Genomic DNA, 23,223 nt, shown 5'->3' on the forward strand with positions numbered 1-23,223 from the left:
AAAACCTTTTAAAAATGATTACACAAAACCCTTTCAATGCAACAAAACAAACTCCCTGCACGCGCAAACAAAGGGCAAAATTTAAGCAATCCTTTAAAACCCCAACCCCTGGCCCCCGGGCCTTTGGGTTTTTTTTTAATGGGGAGTTTCTACTACGCCCTTTTATGATAGCAAACAAAATCAACATTTTTAAAAAACTAAGAAGGTCGCACCCAAAATGAAATTTACCCAACTCACCGGGGGGCCCAAAACATAAACCACATTGAGAACCATGGGTTTTTTGCACAAAAATTTTTTTAAACCCGAAAGACGGGGGGCAGCCAAATGCATGCCCACATAGCACAATGGGGGAAAGAGTTGAAAAAAATAAATAAAATTAGTTTTTTTACTTCACCAAACTTTTTTTTTGGGCAAACCCAAAAAAAACCCCAATTAAAAAACCCTACGAGGGAAAGAGGGTTTAAAGTTAAACCACAAACCCCCCATTACAAAAACCCAAAAACATCATTAACTGCAAAATATTTCGCTTCCCCCCTCCGACTTGGGGGCCCCGTGGGGCCCTCCCTGGCTTTCCCCCCTTCTTCTAACGGGGGAAACGGCTGCCCCAAGCGCGGGGCCCCCTACTGGGGTGGGGTTTTAACGGTTTTGGGTTTTTCAAACTGAATAAAAAATTTAAATTTTCTTTTTGTGAAAATCGGCCAGGATAATTCCCTTTTAAGTTTGTTTCAACGAAGACAAAAAAAACCGAAGTCAAGCAAAAAATACATTTTAAGCTAAAAATTTATATCACCCTTAAAAAAATTTTATGCTTTCTTTTTTTATAAATTTAAAATCATTTTTTTAGTGAATAAAACAAGGACCAAACCCTGCTACTTCTAACTCCGAAAAACCAAAAAAACCAAAAAGGGAACGTTTGGTTTTAAGGTACGGGGCAACCCCAGGGGGGCCCTTACCGTTGGTTGGGTTTTCTTAACGTTTAGAGAACGTTTTTAACCAGAGGGAAAGTTCCCTAAAAGTTGCTTTTTTGGTTTTTTGGGTTTGAACTAACCTTTAAAACCAAAAAAAAACGTTCCCCCAAATTTTCCCCAACGTTCTGTGTTTGGGGGAATGTAGTAACCCCTTAGATCGCACCTTGTTTTTGGGTTTTGCCTCTGGTCTACCACACACATTCATACACACACTATTTACAAAACACCACCCACACACCAGTCACCGACCTGTGGTTTTTGCTTGGGGGTTTACCACCACAGGCCGGGGTAACGAGGGCCGATGAGAGACCCCCCCTCCCCGCTTCATCATTACTCCCACCGGTCAATGCCAAAAAAAAAACAATCCTGATGCTGTGACACGCAAAATGGGGGCCCCCCCCCCCTGTTTTCCTCTGCTTTTACCAAAAACCACATGTCACGCAGAATGTTTTGGGTCGAGATTTGAGTCGTGTGATGAATGAAAACCTTTTTTTTTTTTCCCCCCCGGCCCATTTAAAAATGCGAAACATCCTGCTTGGGTATTCCGCGACCCCTCAGATTGCATCTCAAAGACCCAGAGAAAATTAAACCCTCTTTATTTGCTGGCTTCATATCTGCCTGGGCTTTTTTGCGAGCGGTATATTTAATTTTATCTTTTATAAATTTTTAAATTTTTATAAGGCTTCGCTCGAATGATACCTATCGGCATTCCCCCCCCCCGCCCCATCTGCCTCTCTCTTTTCACATACCCATAATCACAAATACCGGCTGCCTTCAACCCTGACAGGAAAACGGGGGACTCCTCGGCAAATAATTCTCACAAATAAGGGAAAATGAACAATGCTTTGGAAACTCTTTATGCCTGGGGTTGGGATAATTACACCCAGGGGTTTTCCCCCCAGGGGGTGGGCCCCCCCCAAAAATTTTTTTTCCCGGAAATCGTTCTTTTTTTTTGACCTCCTTGTTGTATGCGGGGGTCTTTAGAAACCGCTCCCCCCCACAAAAACTGGGAAAAGGATTTGGCATGTTCCCCTTAAAAGGGAAAGATAAGGCTGTACTTTTTTTTTTCTTTTTTTTTTTCTTTTCAAACCCAAAAACCAAGGGGAAACCCAAACCCAAAAAAAATAAAAAGTATTTTGTTCTTTGAAAATGACATATCTTGATTTCATCCCTTTTTTGGTTCCGGGTAGCTTTGCCCGGGCGAGGGGTTTAAAAAAAGTTTCCTAGGTTAAAATTTAAAAGCCCCCAAATGAAATGGTTCTCTGCTGGTTGCCGGGCAACCTCAAGATGGCGGCAAGGCTCTTTAACATATGTATCATTTAATTCAATTCAATTCAATTTTATTTATAGTATCAATTCATAACAAGAGTTATCTCAAGACACTTTACAGATAGACCACACTCCAGAATTTACAAGGACCCAACAGTTCTAGGACAACATGAGGACAACATGAAGACAACATGAGGGAAACATGAAGACAACATGAGGGCAACATGAGGGCAACATGAGGGCAACATGAAGACAACATGAGGGCAACATGAGGGCAACATGAGGGCAACATGAAGACAACATGAGGGCAACATGAGGGCAACATGAGGGCAACATGAGGGCAACATGAGGGCAACACGAAGACAACACGAAGACAACACGAGGACAACACGAGGACAACACGAGGACAACACGAAGACAACACGAAGACAACACGAAGACAACACGAAGACAACACGAAGACAACACGAGGACAACATGAGGACAACATGAGGGCAACATAAGGGCAACATGAGGGCAACACGAAGACAACACGAGGACAACACGAGGACAACACGAAGACAACACGAAGACAACATGAAGGCAACATGAGGACAACAGGAGGGCAACAGGAGGACAACATGAGGACAACATGAGGGTTAAAGTGAGTCCTATGTAATGCTAGATAATAAAAATGGCCTCCCTGCACCCAGCAGCAGTTAGACTAAAACGTCTAAGCACGGAGAACCCTTTGAAAGCAGCACTCTCTTCATTTAATCTTATTGCTCTCTAACCTGATTCCCCTTCATCCTCTCTGCCGTCCGCGGCCGGGGGAATCTAATTCACGAGAGGTCGATGACAGAATGGGGCCCGTGGTCCTGTTAAAAGGCTTTTGTGCTTTTGCCCGTGTGGAGAGATTAATGGGTAGTTAAAGCGGGACATCAAAGGAGGAGTGCAACATCGATTAGAGACAAGTTACTGAAATTGATACGAGCTCGAAGGAAAGTTATAAATGAAATCTGACAGGTTTTTTTGTTTGATCACCACAAAAACATCAGAAAACAGGATTTTAACTAAACTAAACGGCCACTGCAACAATGGGGATACATCCAGACTACAATGTATCAGGGACGGAGTTGGGCCCAGGAAGACCGGCCCACCTGTTCCGTGGTGGGGGAAATTGGATAAATGAAGCAACAGTTTAGCTCTTACTGTCCTGGAGTTTTTATTAATAGCATGCTTGGCTCAATAAATAATGTAAAGGTTAAATAATAATTCACTAAACTGTCAAGGTAACAAAGAATATTCCACTTTTTTACAAGGATAGGTTGGTAAATGAACAAAATCAGAAAGCATTTTTATGTAACCCACTCTTCATATAGAACTAATGTTTAGGCTTATAATGCTCTTTCTTACATGAAGTAACTTGAATCCCTATTGTTGACTCTGGTATCCTCTTTACCTGTCCCTGTAGTCATGCAGGTGTAGTGGTATTTGTTTACCCGTCCTACAGTGGCATATATACGCACTTTAATCCACTACAACAATCCTGGAGTTTTTATTAATAGCATGCAGGGCTCAATAAATAATGTAAAGGTTAAATAATAATTCACTAAGCTGTCAAGGTAACAAAAAATATTCCACTATTTTACAAGGATAGGTTGATAAAGTAACAAAAGCAGAAAGAAAGAAAGAAAGAAAGAAAGAAAGAAAGAAAGAAGGAATTGTAATGTCCATGCAGAGGCTGCGGTGTTAGTGTGTGGCTTACTTTTAGAGAAGATAGACGTGACATCCTCCCGATCCACGGCATCATGCTAATTATTGGTGATCCCTAATTTGTCAACCTGTTACACTATGTGTCCATCATATACCCACTGTGTTAGTTTGTGGTTTTGACAGTGTTAGGATAGGCTGTCTCCATTTGGACTGATGCATCTGCACTCACGTGTAGAAGTGCAAATTGCCAGACCACTTTTATGGCAAGTACCACCTACCTTTGTAAAATGACTAGTAGTTTATGTGCCCAGATTTTGAAATACTTTACCAACAGGACACTGTTTCTAGAAGCTGTTGCATTTGTTTAATGCTTTTGACATTTCTTTTACCTCCATTGTATTTGTGTGGATGCAGACATCCAGTATTAGATGGGTATCTAGCTATCTAACCAACAACCCTAAAGCCACAGGAAAAACTTTACAATGTTGGTAAACGGGCCAGTAATTCCCTAAATTGAAGATGTAGTTTGCTATTTAATAAATAAATAACTATCAGTCAAAACCAAAGCAGCAGAGGCAGATGATTAAAGGATCTGATGCTTCTTGCAGTCAGCACCGTTGGGGCAGTGTGGATACCGATGTTACCCGACTGGGGCCTAGGCGACTGTCCCAAAGGGTCTGGCTGGCAAGCTGCACACCTCCGAGATTTTGTAAAACGCTGATGCGGTTTCACATACCGCGTCGCAATGATTGGCTACAGCAGAGAAGAAGTCCGCTCTTGGAAAACCTTGACCACAATCAGTGTGAAGGACCAGTTATACTCTTACAAGTGGATCCTACATTTCTCATTTTGCAACTCGATGGCATCTCTTCACCTTCTCATGTCCAGGTTGTAACCCAGGCATTCGATTTGTTTTAAATCTGTAGTCTATGAGCCAAAGATAAGCCGACACCAAAAGGACCCAGATGAAATGATCAGGGTAGATCCTGCAGAGCAACAGAACGGGTTCTACAGGCTGAATAATACTCCCTATAATCAGTAAACTGAACTTCATGTTTACCATTGTTAGCGTCTCTATAATCCCTGTCCATGACTCTGTCTATCTCCTGGATAAACGGATGCAACGGCTGACAGAAGATGCCAGCTCATTTTCATTTCCATTGGAAGCATGACGCTGGAGCCTGCAGCACAGTGGAGCAGAACAACCTCCGGGGCATCATTCTGTTCTGGCAGTGGACCATTGGCTTTGGTCAAATGATGGTTCATATTTTGCTGCTATTGACCCGCCTGGGCTGCCCACAACAGCAACTCCTACCCCCCCTCCCGCCCCGCCCCGTCCCGCAGCATGACCACCCCTAGCCCAGGCATGAAATTTACCTTGGCCTGCAGGCTCTGCGCTGAGATAAGCCCAAACAGGCGCGATAAAACCCGATTCCCTGAGCACCTGAGAGGGCTGTGAGAGCGACCTTGGGGCCATGACGTCAGAGAGGTTTTATTATCGCCTCGCTGCGACAGAGCAAAGACACGCAGAGAGTCTGAACACTGCACGCCTGCCCACCTGCCCGCCATACTCTCGCATTATAAGTATTAAAATTCATGAGCTGCATTGGTTTGAATGCCAAGGTTTATGGCGGTGTTCTCCCTCTGCATAGGTCCTCGGGGATGAACACCGGGAGAGATTAGAGAAAGATGGTGCAGAGGCATACGGGATCAAGAGGGGAAAGGAGTGAGAGGCAGAGATATGGAGGATAGGAAGAGGTAAGGGAAGAATGGATGGAAATGATAGTGGAAGGAAGTAGGAGATCTCAGAATGTTGATGTGTTGGCATTTCCTCAAAACCCCAGATTACATTAAATGCCAGTCCATGTGAAATGAGTATTTCATCTAAAGGAGCAGAGCATAGCGAATATGGGATGTCTGTGGTGTTAACTTAACCCTCGTGTTGTCTCTCGTCAAAATTTAAAATCAACACTTTTGTCGACGCTTTTTATCGATGTTTTTAAACTTTTTCTCACGTTTTTGTCCCTTTTGTTTGTCTCTTTTTTGACGTTTTTAACACTGACTTATTAACTTTAGTTTTACAGTTATTTTGGGAATTTATGGTCAATAAACCTCATTTATAGGAAATTATACCTAATGTTTGAGGTAGAAAAGGAGAAGTTAAGAATTATTGAGACTAAAATTAAAGGAATGGATGTTGATGGATAATCACAGACTGGAATATGTCAACTTTTACTCACTCTAAGAAATAAATCCGTAAAATAACAGAAAAAAAGTCCTGGCAGCTCATTAACCGTAATTAAAAACAAAAACTGAAGTAAAAACTCAGAACATTTTCTATTATTTCAAATGTTATTTCACATTCTCTCAGATAAAGTCATTTTGACGCTGGTTTTAACGCTTCTTATTTACTTTTGGGCACTTTTTTTACACAACATTTTCAACGCTTTTTGTTCCACTTTTGAAGCTTTTTTGAGGCTTTTGACGCTCCCTTATCCAGGAACCTACTGGTAAAATGCAGACGGAGCACAGATAAAGTTCCCATAATGCAATCTGAAATATAAATGAACACAAATACAACTCTGAATCACTTTCAATGGACAATTTCTGTAAGAAAACACACAGTCACACAACTGTTAATAAACAGAAATTTCTTACAGTGTATTTCAAAAACACTTCAATTGGTTTTCAAATGCTATAAAATATAATAAGACGCCCTGAAAGTAATGAAAGTAGAGATTTCGACTTGGCAAAGAGCGTTGGGTGGAATCAATCGTGTTATTTTGGGGAATTAAAAAGAACATTGATATAGAAAAAGAGGTCAATTTGACCCGAGGACAACATGGGGGTTAATGGCAGGGATCACCCCTATTCCCAGTATTAGACGCTCTATGGGCCTGCCACCAGCACGAGCTACTTATTCATTTCTCTCCAGTGACCCCTGACAAGCAAAGAAAACAGGCTCGATACATCCTCCTAGGTCCTCCTGGGCCGAGGGGGGCTGCTGACAGGTAAAAACCTGACAACTGAGACGTGCACTGTGATGGATAGGAGGAAAGTGCAGGTGAGTGAGTGGGGGGAAGTGAGGTGTGCAAATAAGGAGAGAGGGATGGAGTGGAGTGAATGAGCCGACTGGCAGACTGCAAAGGCGAGGCACTGACTGAATAAGGGAATGGGACACGGCTGACTGACAGATAGAAAGAGGAAGTGGACGAGAGAGCGATTGGGTGACAGTCTTACTTAGGGAGACATCGGGTGGAGTGGGAATCACAGGAGCCATGCCGTGGAAAGACACAGGGGGGCAATGTTGCATCAAACACACACTCTACTTGTTCCTTGTAGTTTACAAGGTAACAGGTGGTTTTAACCCCTAAGTACATAGATACCACTGACCTGATCCGCTGGATCTGAATGATCTGGGACTGTCGGATGGTATTCGGGTCAAATTGACCCATTTCAAAAGAAAAATGGAACAAGTTACATTTTTTCTACCTGAAATCAGCGTCCTTTCCTTATTTCCTGTGATAAACATGTATTCCTGACTCAATTCAGAACATTATTCTGAATATTTTTTTTCCGTTGTGGATTTTTAACATGAATTATAACCTTATGACAAAAAATAAAAAACATTTCCATTTTTAATTGTGTTCTAGTAGAGACTGATGCATTCCCTGAACATATATGTCATCTCAATGGTTTGAAATTGAGATAAAGACAAAATTAATAGATTATGAAGTAACATTTTTGTTTTTAAAACCCCAAATAAGTCCCCGGTCAGTTTGACCCGAGGGACACAAAAGTGGAGACAACACCAGGGTTAAAATAAATCAAATAATAGTGAAACTCCCCCCCCCCAACTTTTCCAGCAGCACCTGATAGATTTGCCAAACCGCAAAAAACTTACACACAAATGGAAGTTTTTTGCGGTACATCAGTGTTGACCCCGGATGTGTTTAGCTGGGATGTGTGACACGCTTGCCAGGAAGTCCTCCTGGTGGTCTGACACTGTCAAGATAAACCTCTTTAAAGCACATTGTTATGCTTATTACCCCTCCACCTTGTGGGTCAAGTACAAAAAGGCGAGTTTCAATAAGCTGCGGGTCGCTTATGATGATTGTTTGCGTATTTTACTCAGGAAACCCAGGTGGTGTAGTGCAGGTGAATTGTTCCGTCATGAGTTATTAGTTTCTCTGCTTTACTGAGGAATCTGATGTGTAAATGTATCGGTCGCCTGAATTCTTCTTGTAACTGTCGTTTTACATCTGACTGACCCGAGGTCCAGTGCTTAGCGACACCAGTCCCCCTTATGGGATTACTGGTATCGCTGTCTTATTTAATTGGTCTCTGTCTTGTGTATCTGTATCTTTGTTGTTGTCATTGCGGTTTTTAATGGACCGTGAGTCTAATAATAAAGGCTATCTATAGCCTCCACACACCGTAGAGGGCTCCTACACTGGACACGGGAATTGAAGTCGTTAATACTGCTTGAACAAACTTCTGGGGGGTATTTCAGTTGAAGGACAGTCTCTTTAAAGGTGTTCTTGTAATTGGGGTTAAAGACAGTTCTGGTGGTGTATTATATAAGTAATTAAAGTTATAGCACATCTTTTTATAGCAACTTCTGGGTCATAAGCCACACTTGGAAATGTTATGAGGGTCGATAGTTCTGGCTTTGCGATCCTCCCCTACAGGTAAAATGTTCTGTTTTAAAGTTGTGATAATTAGAAAACGCTTACTTGGCTCTTGTCCCCAGAATATGTCTCTTAAGGCTGTTTAACACAGTTAATTGCGCCAATGACTGGTTGTTCCTTTCACCTTCCATCCTCCTTGTGCTTCTTTCTTCTTGTCTGTTTTCTCCTGTACTTAACAGCCGATTTCTAGCCGATTTCAACTTTTGTACAGCCTTTTAGTCACATTGTGCTGGGGAAATAGGACAATTTGAAGATCACTGACGTCAGGCTCAAACACCCTTTGTTGTCTTTTTTTCTTAATGGGTCTGTAATTTCTGTGTTAATTTAATGACCAGATCACAAACTCTGTATTGTGAAAAACTGGAACATGCTTTTTCATAACTTGATACTCAAATATGTTGTTTTGGCTCCTGTGTATAAGGGGTATTTAAATGGAAACCAAACCCAAATATTTCCATCTTCTATCACACAAAACAGTGTGAATTTGAACTATGAGTGTTTGTCCTTTGTACTCTGAGTTGGGAAGTGCGACAACTTCACAGTACCCCGAGCTCAAAATCCAACATGGCTGCCCCGTGCCTCAACAGTGGCAAAAGCTGTGGTAAGATACAGTTATTTGCACTTCTGTCTTTGTGTCTCACTTGATCATTTGTACACACAGTCCTGTCCAACTTCTATCTGTGGACATGTTACTGTTTGTATGCACAAAAACTGCATAATGCGTTGTTATTAACTGGTAATGTTAACAGTGGCTAACCTGGCTAGAGCTACCCCACAATGATTATTGGGGCGCTACAGCTAGTTAGCTTGGTTTGTAGAGCTGCTTTCCCATTTCAGTGATTCTTTACTGAATTAAACTGAGTACAGTCCGTACAACAAAATACACATGACCCAGAACAGAGAAAATGGAAAGAAACACGGAGATCAACTGTGATGACTCGTGCCATCCTTCTTTGCCAGTGTGCTAGCAGAACAGCTCTAGTCATTCACCACTTACCTCACCAAGCTTCTGGACCCCTAATGATGGCCAAATGAAGCTTTGTGAAGCTTCAAAAGCCAATTTCTGTATTTTCTGAGCCCACTAGACACGGCTCTCTGTTCAACAAAGGGTTGAAAGCACGTTAAATTGCCATTCCTTGAGCCTTGAACCAAGATTATTAAGAAAATGGTTAACGAGGCTTCCTGAAGCTTCATTTGGCTTCATCACTGGGAACCACATATTTTGTGAAACTGTGCAGATGAATTTCTCTGTGCGTCTTTCTGATGTGACAAGGCTTTTACTCAGAAAATTCACTGTGTCATTTTTTACGTCGGCTGCTTGCACGTGAAATTGCTTTCATGTACTTATGTTACATTATTTGGCGGAGGCTTTGTGGTACCACACCACAGCAGTTAAAAATTAGAGTGTAGCACTCATGGAGCCTTAAAGACTAAGGCTTTTGACAAATCTACCAATTCATTAGGAGAACACCGCTATCCCCGTGCCCACTTTAGTTTGTGGAGTGGTGTAGCCACTTAAGATCAGAGTGTTATTTCAACAGCTGAGTAAGTCCATCAGACGTTGATCTGAAATGTGTTTCTCTGGAAAGAGAGGACTGATGGGTCACAGCCCAACAGAGACGCTTTACCTTTTGAGTCTGCATGTGCCCCTAGTCTGGATCAATAGATGTACATTGCTGGGATAAAGCCTGATGTCCCCCCCCCCCCACTCGCTATCTCCGTTGTTTGGGCTTAGCGCCGTCCAGAACGGTTGTGATTGGTTACAAGAAACACAATTACTGCTTTTTTTGCCCCTGTCCTAGAATAGATGTAGGCAATGGAGCCAGACCATGCTCAGGCCATGGAGATCTGGTAATGCAGCACTGCCCTAGTCCCAACCGTTATGGCCTAAGGTGTCCTACTGCGCTGTACTGTAGGTCTCAGCTGATCAGGTGCTGGGAAAACTTTCATAAATCTGCACCCCAATTAAAGGCACGAGTAAAGGAGAGAAGCAACCCAAAGGTGATGCGATTTAAATAACTCCTTTTAATTGGCAGCGGCTCGGAGGGCTTCGCTGGCAATTATCACTAGTGACCCACAGCAATTATCACCTGCTCCCAGCAGACAAAAGGCAATTTCCGACTAATTTAGTGCTAAGCCACAGGAGTTGTGAGAGCTTGACCTTTCAGTGGTGATTTGGAGGAGGCAGGGGCACATTTCGAGGCCAAAGCGTCGTTCTAAGACTGTGACAGCCAACTGTACCATCTTGACCTTGATGTTGTGCTGAAAGCCCGGGGGACCGAGGTCGATTCAGTGTCGCATCACGTCTCTTAATCTGCTTAGTCAGGCAGATCTAATGGCAGTTTGAATTGCCTATTGTTTTCCCTGAGTGCTTGAATGTTGACTTAATCAATTGACTTTGCTGTCTGCCACCATAATATAATAAACATAATATAATATAAAAACAACATGCTGCATCACCTTTTGCTAGAGATTAGAGAAATGATCTCCTTCAGGCACACACATTATGGACACATATTTGTGCTAATAGGGTTGCAGTTATTGTCATTGGAGCCAGCCGCCATAACAAGGGCTAAATAGTGTGGACATTACATTTTTGATTAATTTGGCATCTTAATATTACAATCAGTTTAGAAAGTGAAGACATGCCATGCTGGTTTTGTGTCATGCCTTCCTCTGATGCCTGGTCAACTCAAGTCAAAACTTAAGCGGGTAAGCAGTAAACATTTGTGCGATCACAAAAATACTTGGAAGATGTAGGATAACGGGAAGCACGCTAACTTGTGACCGGGTCACCGGGTGTGCGGGGGTGCAGAGGACACTCATGGGGACAATGCAGAAGCATGATACTCTCCATCACTGGTTTCTAACCAGGGGTTCTTGCACCCCAGGGGGTACTTCTGCTGTTACCAGGGACCACGTGCAGAGACTGTGGAGCAGCTCAAATAGTTTTAAAAAATACAGATTTGATTAAAAGAATAAATCCACATATTACCAATAAGTCAACTGTAGCACAACATGTTGCAGGTCTGCACTAGTGTGTGAAAGGTTAGCAAGCAGGCACATAGGTTTAGCTAATAGTAATGAATAAATGGTAGAAATAACTAGTTAAAAGCAAAGACTTAACAGTTTGAATGAATAGCCAAAGTAATGGAGAAAACAGCTAGAAGTTGATGTAGCGAGAGGTTGAAATAGCTGAAAGTAATGGCTTAAAGTAACGTTAAAGGATAAATGGCTCAAACATTCAGCCTTTATTCCAAGTAGTAGTACTGCACCAAGGGCAACCTGCACAATTAGTTCATTTACATTTAGCATATTATTTAAGCAGTTGCACATTTTGTTTTCCCATCCTGTATATATTTATATATTTGTTCTTATATTTTATTCCTGTTGTTGTTATTAATATTATTGTATGTATACTGTATGTATATTTTTTCCTAGTATCTCATTCATATTTATATTCTGTGTTGTGTGACTAATGTGCGTGTGCTGCTGTAACAGCGTAATTTCCCATTTTTTGGGATCAATAAATATCTATCTATCTATCTATCTATCTATCTATCGATCTATCATGTCATCTATATCTATCTATCTATCACTATCATCTTCTATCTATCTATCTATCTATGTATCTCTATCTATCTATCTATCTATGTATCTATCATCTATCTATCTATCGATCGATCTATCACTTCTATCTATCTATCTATCTATCTATCTATCTATCTATCTATCTATGTATCTATCTATCTAGTCGAATCTATGTATGTGTTGATTATCGATCTATCGATCGATAATGACATCAATGTTAATTACATATCAATCGATCGCTTTATTATCTATCTATCACATCGTATCTATACATCGTTGTCATCTATTACCCACTATCTATCACTCTAGTCACTCTATACTACTACTACATATACGTAGCATAGTCATAGAATTATTCTAGCATAGTCATCTATCTGGATGTAGTGTATTCTATCTATCTATACTATCTATCTATCTGTATCTGCAATCTATCTATCTATCTATTATTCATATCTATCTATATATCTATCTCATCTATCTATCTAGTGCCAAGAAGCTGTAGCAGTTTAGTGGATTTCAGACCAAATCATCCTCAATAATGACATTTCAAATGTTGAGATATTACCAATACAAAATCGAATCTTTGGAAGCATCGTTCTCACATGTTTACACAAAAACAAAACAACATATACACACTATATATACACACTAACAATACATACTATAAACAAAACAATATAGAGGCGTGAGTGCAATGAAGAGTTCAATAAGAAAATTTAAATGTGGAGCATAGTGCAAAGGATACTGGGATAAATAGTATTATGTTATTATATTACAATATGAACATTATGGACATAGGAAATGAGAATGATGAATGAATAACAAATAATAAGTGAGATGTGAGAATGGGAATGATGAGTAAATAGTAAATAATGAATGACAATATTCACTTTTATGTAATGATGAGTGTTATACATTTGGAAGATAGATGACGGGCGGTGTGAGTGAGTTTATCTGACGGCGCTGTGGGGGGACCAAAATGGTTGGGAGCCACTGGTGTACATGACGGTCCTGGATCAAGGACAACTCCGCTGTGATGAGAGGTACGACTGTTATCTCATTTTTATGCTTCATGTGCTCAGCAGGACACGGCAGCAGGGCGATGCCCTGTAGCTTCTAAACACCACGTACCAGGGCAGGCACACTCTTAGAAAAGAGTCCAGGTTTATAAAAGAACCCGAGCCGAGCTCTGAAACGTCTGATGGTGTGTAATTGAAAAGGGCGTTCTGTGCTAGCAAAGTCTTTCATTTCACCCTAACTGGAGCCCGATGAAGAAGCTATTTTGGGCCTGCGGAGCGTGCTGAAGGTCAGCGGAGACCACGGGCTTTGATCCTGCAGAGAGATGCAGTCTGGTTTATGAATGAGCTGCTGCAGGGGTGCTTGCATCAAGGTCCCCGAAGTGGAATACAAACACCTCACAAGTACTCACGCTCATTATTGTACCATCAACTTTGTTATATATTTGTAGTTCTCCATGTCTCTCTTTGTCTCTTCTCTGTCTCTCTGTCTCTCTCTCTTTCTGTCTCTCTGTCTCTTTCTCACCCCAACCGGGGAGCCAACCGGGATAAATAACATCCCAGAGTCCGGTCTAGACCTGCTCTTTATGGAAAGACCTGGGAGATAAATACCATCCCAGAGTCCGGTCTAGACCTGCTCTTTATGGAAAGACCTGGGAGATTAATAACATCCCAGAGTCCGGTCTAGACCTGCTCTTTATGGAAAGACCTGGGAGATTAATAACATCCCAGAGTCCGGTCTAGACCTGCTCTTTATGGAAAGCGCAATGAGATAACTGTTGTAATGATTTGGCTCTATATGAATAAAATTGAATTGAATTGACTTGAATCATACCACTAGAGCAGAGATCTTCAAGAAGGGGTCCAGGACCCCTAGGGGGTCCTCAGAGTTACTGCAGGGCCACCAAATTATAATTTTTTTAAACGTCTTTAGATGATTCCAACATATTAGTAACAAATATAAATCAGCTTATGTGAAAATAAAACATTGATGATAGGTTGCCTATAGGTAAGATAGTCACTATCCATGGTTCATCCTAAGGATTCACTCTGCCACATGTTTAGCATTAAAACATTTATAAAACCAAATAAAACCGTCATTATTTTAATGATTTAGAGGCCTATGCCCTAAAATGTTGTGCAGGAAGGCCTTACATTACATTTAGCTGACACTTTTATCCAAAGTGACTTACAACCTCTATACATGTCAGAGGTCACACCACTCTGGGGCAACTAGGGTTTAAATGTCTTGCTCAGGGACTCATTGGTTGATGTATTGCTGTGGGAATTGAACCTGAGTCTCCCACACCAAAGGCATGTGTCATAATCACTGCGCCATCACCAGCCCTTTAGGCTACCCTACACGTTATTGGAGGCCCAGTTTAATAGGCAACCTCATTTTATACACTACATGGAGGGGTCCCGTCTCTCACTCCCAGGTATGGACACATGCATCTGTGAATTTAGATTGAAAAGAAAACAAATAAACAAAACCAAAGTAATATTTGAGATGAAAGAGAAATTCATAGGCAAAAGTAAAGATTTGTGTGATTTCCAGTCCTCAGACGTCAACGTGCTCCACATAAAAAAGGTATAGGAGTCGTGTGGAAGCATCCATTTGAAGTTACAGTGAGCAGAACGCATTGGGATTGTTACTTGCAGCAGATATCTTGGTTCTTGCCAGAAAACAACCTGTCACAGCACGTGCTCGAGGCGCCAGTCGTTCAGGACTGAGCGCATGTTTATGGTCCATTGCTCACGGGAAACAGTCGGCCCAGTCATCCTCTCTGTTGTGTGTGTGTGTGTGTGGTCAGCTCGGCTTGTGGGGTCTGGCTTGACTGACCAGTGATTAGGTTGTCGATTGCTTACAGTCCCAGAAGCATCAGACCATTTCACTTTAACAACGCGGTTACTGTTTTTGATGAAAAAGTTAAAAGAAATAAAAATAAAAGCTAACAATAAAAGGGAGTATATTGGCTTTTTAAAGGGGAGTCTACTCTGTGGATACATTAAACAGTCGTCAAGTCTTACAATTTGGAAGGATGCAGCACATTATTCCATTTCGCCTGTTTGTGACCTTTGCTTTCCGCTCTGCGATTCTTTAATTTGATATCTGCTATTGACACATCTGCAGTTGTCAGGGTTACATAGCTTCTCTCACACATAGCCACACATTCAACACTCCTGCGTCGAGTAACCCGCTTCTTTTCATGCTTCTCTACCTTTTCATACAGATGGAAAAGCTAAACAAAAAAAACATCTTTAATTGGTTAGAATGGATAGTATTGTGTTGACAGTCCAAAGCGGCTGCAGGAGTGTTGTGTTGTGTTTGCCTGCTCTGCTTCATGCATCTCACTCTGAGTATCTATTAGTCATAAGCTCCACTAAGCTTCCCAAGGTTTCTTGGAATATCCTGCATGGATGGTTTTCTGACATGGGCTTAATAACAGTGGCTCCGAGTGAAATATTTAACCTTTCGGGTGCACATGTTTCTGAATACGTGAGCGGAGTTCCTCCTCGAGAATCGTGTCCGTCAATCATGAGCAGGTGATGGACAGCGCTGTGTTTATTTCATTGATTAAAATCACCGGCCACGTCCCAATACTGCCAATCAGACAGCTGGAGGCAGATACAGATTCTGGGTTAGAGCCCACACTTCCTAATGTCTTGTGAGAAAGACCAACCCATTCTCACTCCCAGCTCATTAAATCCTGACGCTTGGTCGGTTTCTCTCAGATACAGACCCAAAAATCACCCTTTAGTGTCTGTACAGGACGCACCGGGGGGGCAGTTGCTCCACCACCGAGCTGTGAGATGATGAAACAGGAAATGAATGAAACTAAATTATGTTTCTTTTCCTAACCTTTATCTAAATCCTTTACTGCTTAAATTGTCTCTCATTGTCCGTAGTGTTGTACAGGAGAAACACACAATATTGGGGGGGGGGTGACATGTGGTAAATGGACTGGATACTCTCGCTTTTTCACTTCCTGCCTGAACGCCCCGTGGCTCGTGTGAAAATAGACCAGGCGTGTATCTTCAGCGTAGCGGAGAGCCGCTTCACGCAGTCTACGTGATACGCAGGTAAATGCAGCATAATCCCTTGGAAAGCTCCAGGATATCCATATACCCGCATACCCACTAAGGATGGTGGAGGCACAGCGGATGTCAAGAAAAGAGTGGCACTGGCAAGTGCACAGTTCAAAAGGCTATCAAACATATGGCAAGCCAGCGATATCAGCAGGAAGACCAAAACCTCCCTTTTCAAGAGCTTGGTCCTTTCGGTTCTGCTTTATGGATGCGAGACCTGGAAACTAACCAAGGGAGAAGAGAAGAAGATAGACATCTTCCAGACCAAATGCTTAAGGAAGATTTCAAGATTCAATGGCAACAACACGTCTCCAACAAGTCAGTTCTTGAGATGGCAGAAACAAAGAAAATCAGTGAGGAGGTAAGGAGACGGAGATGGAACTGGATCGGCCATGTGCTGAGGAAGGACAGAACGGACGACTGTGCTGTGGCCCTCGGGTGGATACCTGAAGGAAGAAGGAAAAGAGGGCCCAAAAACAACTTGGCGGCGAATGGTGGAACTAGAACGTAACGGTGCAGGCTGGAACACGTGGAATACAGCACGACGTGCAGCTGCAAACCGAACCCAGTGGAGGAGTGATGTCCAAGCCTTGTGTGCCTCCTGGCACGGAGAGAAATGATGATGATGATGCATACCCAGACCCCCACTTTGATAAAACCCCACCTTCCCCCAAAGACCCATTCTGACTCTATATATACATATATATATATAGACATTTATTGATCCTTTTGAAAATTCATCTTGCAACATACAGTTCATCAGATAGACAGACAACAGACAACACACAAGAACAGGACCACAACCCTCCCCCCCACCCTTGTACAACAACAATACACAAAACCAACTATTATATGTACCAACTATTATAAAATAGTAAAGTGCAGTGTCATTATCACCAATGTGCTATCAGTGATAAGGTGCATCATCAGTGCAGTGACTTTAATATTATACCAAAGTGTAGTATTATCACACAGATACACTATATCCACTACAATCGTTGTAACTACACCTCTGGCTTCATGCACGCGTCACGCATGCTTCTGGGAATCCGTGGTGGAATATCAAGCACTGACATTGAAGTCGCCGCCTCCAGAACACGCCCGGTGGAAAATAGGTGTTTTACATACTAACATGTTTTTAACATCACCATGTGTTGTTGTGAAACGACATCACCTAGTTTGTAACTTTTTATAACACCAGTCCAGAGTTCCCAGGACACACTGTATGACTGTATTGTTGATGTATTATTTTTGGGTTATTTTCTTCTATCCATTTGAGCCGAGTCTGGCAGCTGTGAAAATCATTTTGTGCAGTGGGGGTGGGGGGGTTACATGTTAGTGTGGATGCTTATTGATTACTCCGGGCCGAGGGTGATTAGAATCCTTCGAAGGGGAAAGACACTCACTTCAACCTTTCAGACGGTTCCCATGCTGTACATTTCAATCAGAAGTGGTCCGGTGCTGCTCGTCTGTCATGACACAACACAGCAGCTTGTATTCAACCTGACAATGACGGAGATGTGTGTGTGTGTGTGTGTGGTGGTGTGGTGTTGTGTGTGTGTGTGTGTGTGTGTGGGTTTGTGTATTGCGATAGCCCTGCTATGCCGAGATAAGCATGCCGCCTGCTGCCTCAGCTCTGATAATGTCCATCTGATACCTATCTCCGACTGCAGTCTCTCATCAATAACTTTCCGTCTGGTTTCACATGTCGGATCCTGTCGATTTGAATAATGGATTAATTTGTAATATTCTGTGGGCTAAGAAATATATTGTCAGGACCTTATGTCCATTATCGTCTGTTTGTCCAAGAAACCATTTTAAATCTTGTGCGTGAGAAGGTCTTGAGTTTGCAGTTCCACTTTACCTCCAACTACTCCACTGATCAATAACGTGGAGCTAAGGCGCCGTGACAGACCAGCAGGAGGAGAGGATGAGAGGAGGGGAGGAGAGGAGGAGAGGAGGAGGAGGAGAGGAGGGAGGAGAGGAGGCAAGGAGGATAGGAGGAGAGAGGGGAGGACTGCAGGCTAGCATACATGAACATTACACAGGTTCTGATAATCATAAACAGGCTCCGTTTTCTTTCCACTGTTTATGTACGATATTGATCAGAAGCCTTGAGGAAACAAACCTTTTTCTTTTTGCGAACACTTCACACTTCACAGTCTTTAAAGCAACAACTCCTCCAAACCACCGGCAAGGCGCTTTATGTGTACAGCACATTTCAGCAACAAGGCAATTCAAAAAAGCTTTATGTAAAACATTAAAGGGCAGTTATTGACAGGTAAAAATATACAAACAGCTAAAATGGAACAAGACAGGTATGACATAGGAGAATAAAGGTTACAGTGCAGTGGAAGAAATGAACAATTACTTAAAAAGGCAGGTCTTCAGCTCTGATCTGAAAGAACGCAGGTTTCTGGGGTTTGTTCCAGATGTGTAGTGCAAGAAAATGTAACGCTGCTCCTCCATGTTTAGTTCTGTCTTTGAGACAGATAGCAGAACTGTCCCAGACACAACGGCATAGGTTCAAATGGTCGCGGTTTTAAACACGTCGTTAACGTTTGGTTGTGTCAAGGCACAAAAACGACATTTTAAACTGTTTATGACTTGTTTATAATGTTTATGACACCTGTAAGTAAAGTGTGACCCTAAACTGCATTCTCAATTATGTTTTTTTCATCCAGATTACGTTTACATCCTTGTTCCAGCGACTAGTGAAACCGCCACAGTTTTAAATACATGTAAACAGGAATAGAAACAAAACTACTTGGTTAGATTAAGAATACATCATGGTTTGGTTAACAATACATATGTTTGTAATGTAACGTATCTGACAAACACACTTTATGTAAGTTAGTTTCGTTAGTTAAGTACATAAGGTAAGTTAACGCACGTTAAAATAAGTCAACGTTGACATTAGAAACATATTTACGACACCAATAACAATCGTAATCCGGGACAACATACCTTTCCCTCAAACCGTAATTGAGAATGCAATTTAGCTGCAAAAAGCAGTCTTCTTGACTTGAATCTTTCTTCTGGATCTTTACATTCATGTCAGCAAATGTAATATGTGTTTCACTGACCTCCATGCTGCAGTACCCTCAGGCAAGGAAGGAACCCCCAGCCCCGGTGAAGATGTCCTTTGGGCAGCTTTCCTCATTTCTGCATGTGTGTGCATTTACTTATCATGCCTTCTTTAAGTCGCTGCCAGAGTATGATTGGAAGTCACTTTGCATTGATAACTAGAGGCATAAAACACCCCTCCAACCCACATGCGTATAGACAACCAACACCTAATAGCATTATATAATGACATTAACAGACAAAACTTATGAGACCCTCATCCGGCTCAGTAGGAGATGCCGTGATTCATCCTTCAGCCTGCCCGTCTTCAATAAACAAGGACTGCGCTCGTATGAAGTAAAACATATTCTGCGTCTTCTCTGAGGCTGCAGCTCTAATTCCTCTCCAAACACAGCGACTCAGTGGAGCAGAAATTGATCAGTCTCCATTCAGTGTATTTACTGTGCTGCAACTTGATTGTCGCAGATCAATGCGTCTGCTCTTTGAGCTGAGGTCGTAGCATTTGGGCATGCAACTGTACTGTAGCCAAATGGATTTGAAATTGATATCGATCCCCTGGTTTGCCCAAGAGTTGAATTTATTCATTCAATAAGAACGGGAAAAAAATCCTGCGAAGGGGGAGCAGAGGTGGGGGTTTTCCCGTTCAGTGTGCTTGCTAAGCAAAGGGAAATCTGACGGTGGAGTTTAATGAAATCAGCCATAAAGGTAGAGACACAACGGGTTTTGCCATGTAGCACGACAATGCATCGACATGCAGTGTATCTACAGTACACCCTGGAGGACTAAGCTGGGTTTGTGCTTGTCCCCCTTAGATGCCAATAACGTAGCTTTTGATTTATAGTCCAGTTTGAAATTTCCTCTTTTGAGAACACCGCTGCACCGCTGGATGGATGTATCACGCTGTACATTGTGTCGTGTAACGTAGCCAGAGCCAAAACCAAATAGGAAGGCAGACTGTTGTGTGCCAAGGCTTCGAAGCGTGTGTCGAGTAATCCCAGAAGTTTTTCATGAAGCGTCTATCAGGGCTTGTGTCGTTTTAGACAAATAGCGTCCTCGATGACATCTGAAGCCCCGCTGCACGTCTGTACAGCGGCACTGGTTCAGGAAGGGGTTCAGATGTACAAGGTTTTATTAAACATCCATGATCTAGCCTACACGAGGACATTCACTGCCCTCTGGCAGCTTAAACCACTGACACTTTCCACTTTTAGAAAACTAAATATATTACGATAATAATTGACCCATTATTATATGATGTCCAAAGGTTGATATCCACGCGTCTGATGGGCACATTCCTATCAAGACAGATTATTTGATTGATTGATTGATTATTTATTTTCACTACAAAAACAATAAGACAGTATTATATATTACACAAAAAAGATGTGACGGATGATTGCCGAAAAACCCTCCAAGGGGCTTAATAAGTGGCAATCTCCATAAAAACAATAACATTTAACAATTTCAAAACAATTCATGTTATTATGTAAAAAACTAAAAACTAAAACAAACAAGCAAACAACAATAAAAACAAAAACAAACAAAAATCAAAATCAAAACAAACCAAAACACATTTAATTTGTATGAAACCACTTAAAATAGATTTAGAACATATTATTTCACATTATTATACAGTTATGTTATACAGTCATTATATACCTGGGGTTGGGTATTGTTTTTACGATTTTTACGATTCTGATGCGGGACAGGTACTTTAAAACGATTCCGACTCCTCAACCGATTCTTGAAAAGCTGAAAAATGACATTCAGTTGACAAAAAAACCTTGGTTTCGTGAAGACATTTTTTTTTCCAGATTTCTACAAATCAGGCACTACATACAGAAGATAATTCCCCAATTCCCTAATGAACCCCAGCCAATCCTGTTGATACGTTTTCTCGGTAACCCCACATTGAAAGGCACAATTTCTTTTTTTTACCCTTTTATCAAGGAACAACAAAATAAACCTTGAGTGGGTTTGCTAACCAGAGCCCAAAAGGAAGACATGGCTTTTTAAAAGTAGCTTTCATTTACGGTAGCTAGCCAACGGGAGATTACAGGGAAAGTGTGATACGTTTACGTTTACGTGTTTCGGAGCGACAAAGGGAAAATATTTCAGTCGACACGTCAAGTGTCTGAAATGAAGACCCAAAATATCTGTTCTAATCTGGTTTGATTCCATATTGGAAGCAAGTTTTGGTACCCAACCCTATATAAACCACCAGAAAAATACATTGCATATGAATGGATTACGTGGAAATGAGTGGATTTTTCTTCTTTTTTCCTTATTTCTTAGCCTTTACTGGTGCAAAATACATTGTGCGTCAGATGAGATCATCCGTGTTAGATCAGCCTGTTTTACATGGTGGTATAGTGAGCACACGAAGCCTGGAGGAAGGAACCCTGTGGCGGACCAGTTGGCTGCTTCATCTTGCCGTCACTTCTTAAAACTATCAAAAGAAAAGTTAAGCAAAACAACCAGCTGGTACCAAATGAAACCAAGCCGGCATTAGTGGCAGCAAAGCTTCTCTTTAATTAGTCTGTACAATCAACCAATTTCTTTTTTCCAAAGCACATGTTTGTATCAACACAGCTCCTCCCTGCACCCTGCACTCCCAGAGCTGGGCCTACAAATCCTGTTCTCACACTGGAGAAATCTCCACACAGCTAGACTACGCTTACACATGGGTGACTAGTTTCAGACATTTCAGACGGACATTTCAACCTCTCCGGTTTCAAAAATAACATTGTGCACACTTGTCACTTGTCAGAAAAGTGTTTTTCATTTACACGTACCCGCGTATGTATGCCGTCAAGAGCATTCCAAACCTGTAGGTGGCGGTGTAACGAGAAGCTCAAGCCCACGTTAGCCAATCAGAATTCGCAAAACAGCAACAAATCACTTCCTATCTCTTCTCTTCCTCACTTCCTCAGCTGTCTAAATCTTTGTTTGTCTCAGTTTACGTGCAAACTCTGGCCAGAGGTTTTAGAAAGACTTGTTTTCAGAGGTGAATTCTCTGTTTGAGTGTAAACGAAGGGCACAAACAAAGGGAAATATCTCCATTTGTCAGCATCTACATGTAAACAGGATTCATGTTGTGCTCCTCTACACCTTTTTAGGACACTTCAACAGGTAAGTCAGGACAGGAGATGGCAGATGGAAGTGACGGGTTGGGGAGTGACATGGGAGAGATGGAAATGGGGAAGGCTGATAGTTGGAATACTGTAGGACAGGGGTCGAAGAGTGGGGAAAAGCATCAGAAAGTAATGACTCAGGCAGTAGAGGAGGAACTGACAGTGACCAAAGCATTACAGTACCAGCAAGGCAGAATGAGGAACAAAAAGTAAGCGTTAAACTTTGCCAAGACAGTCCGTCGTCCATCGTTACCCTAACCCTAATTCAACTGACAAACACAATAAATGGGGTTCTGGCTGCAGTTAAAAATGTGAAGATACTTTGGCATGGTACAATGTTGGTGTTCTGCAGAGATAGTGTACAGCAAGGGAAAGCCATACGGCTGAATAAAATTCATAAAGAGTGCAATGTACCATACCTGATGACGGGACTCGAGGAGTAGTGTCGGGGATTCCTTTGGTTATGTCAATTGATCAAGTAAGGGATAATCTAGAAGGCGCTTGGAGGCCAGGCGGCTGAAAACTGATGAACATGTACTACCAAGCAAAAGCTATGTCAGAACATGAGCTATGTAGTTAGGCCTTACATTCCTCCGCTTTAAGACGTTTTAAATGCCAAAAATATGGCCATGTGGTGGGGATTTGCAAGGGCAAGCAGAGATAAATGTTCTAGTGAGCCTGA

The 23,223-nt window shown here is 41.9% G+C and overlaps 1 protein-coding gene and 1 long non-coding RNA gene across 2 annotated transcripts in view; one reads left to right on the forward strand and one right to left on the reverse strand.

Moving 5' to 3' along the window:
* Positions 1–23,223, forward strand: part of dpp10 (dipeptidyl peptidase like 10) — a 207,935-nt gene that overhangs the window by 27,784 nt on the left and 156,928 nt on the right. The window lies entirely within an intron of this gene.
* LOC116698150 (uncharacterized) lies at positions 11,356–22,462 on the reverse strand. The gene is made up of 3 exons (XR_004334133.1): positions 22,379–22,462; positions 17,326–17,330; positions 11,356–11,369 (listed from the first exon to the last, which is right to left on the reverse strand). It is a non-coding gene; the product is annotated as an uncharacterized LOC116698150 (long non-coding RNA).

This window comes from Etheostoma spectabile, chromosome 11, assembly GCF_008692095.1.
Source record: "Etheostoma spectabile isolate EspeVRDwgs_2016 chromosome 11, UIUC_Espe_1.0, whole genome shotgun sequence".
Classification (NCBI taxonomy): Eukaryota; Metazoa; Chordata; class Actinopteri; order Perciformes; family Percidae; genus Etheostoma; species Etheostoma spectabile.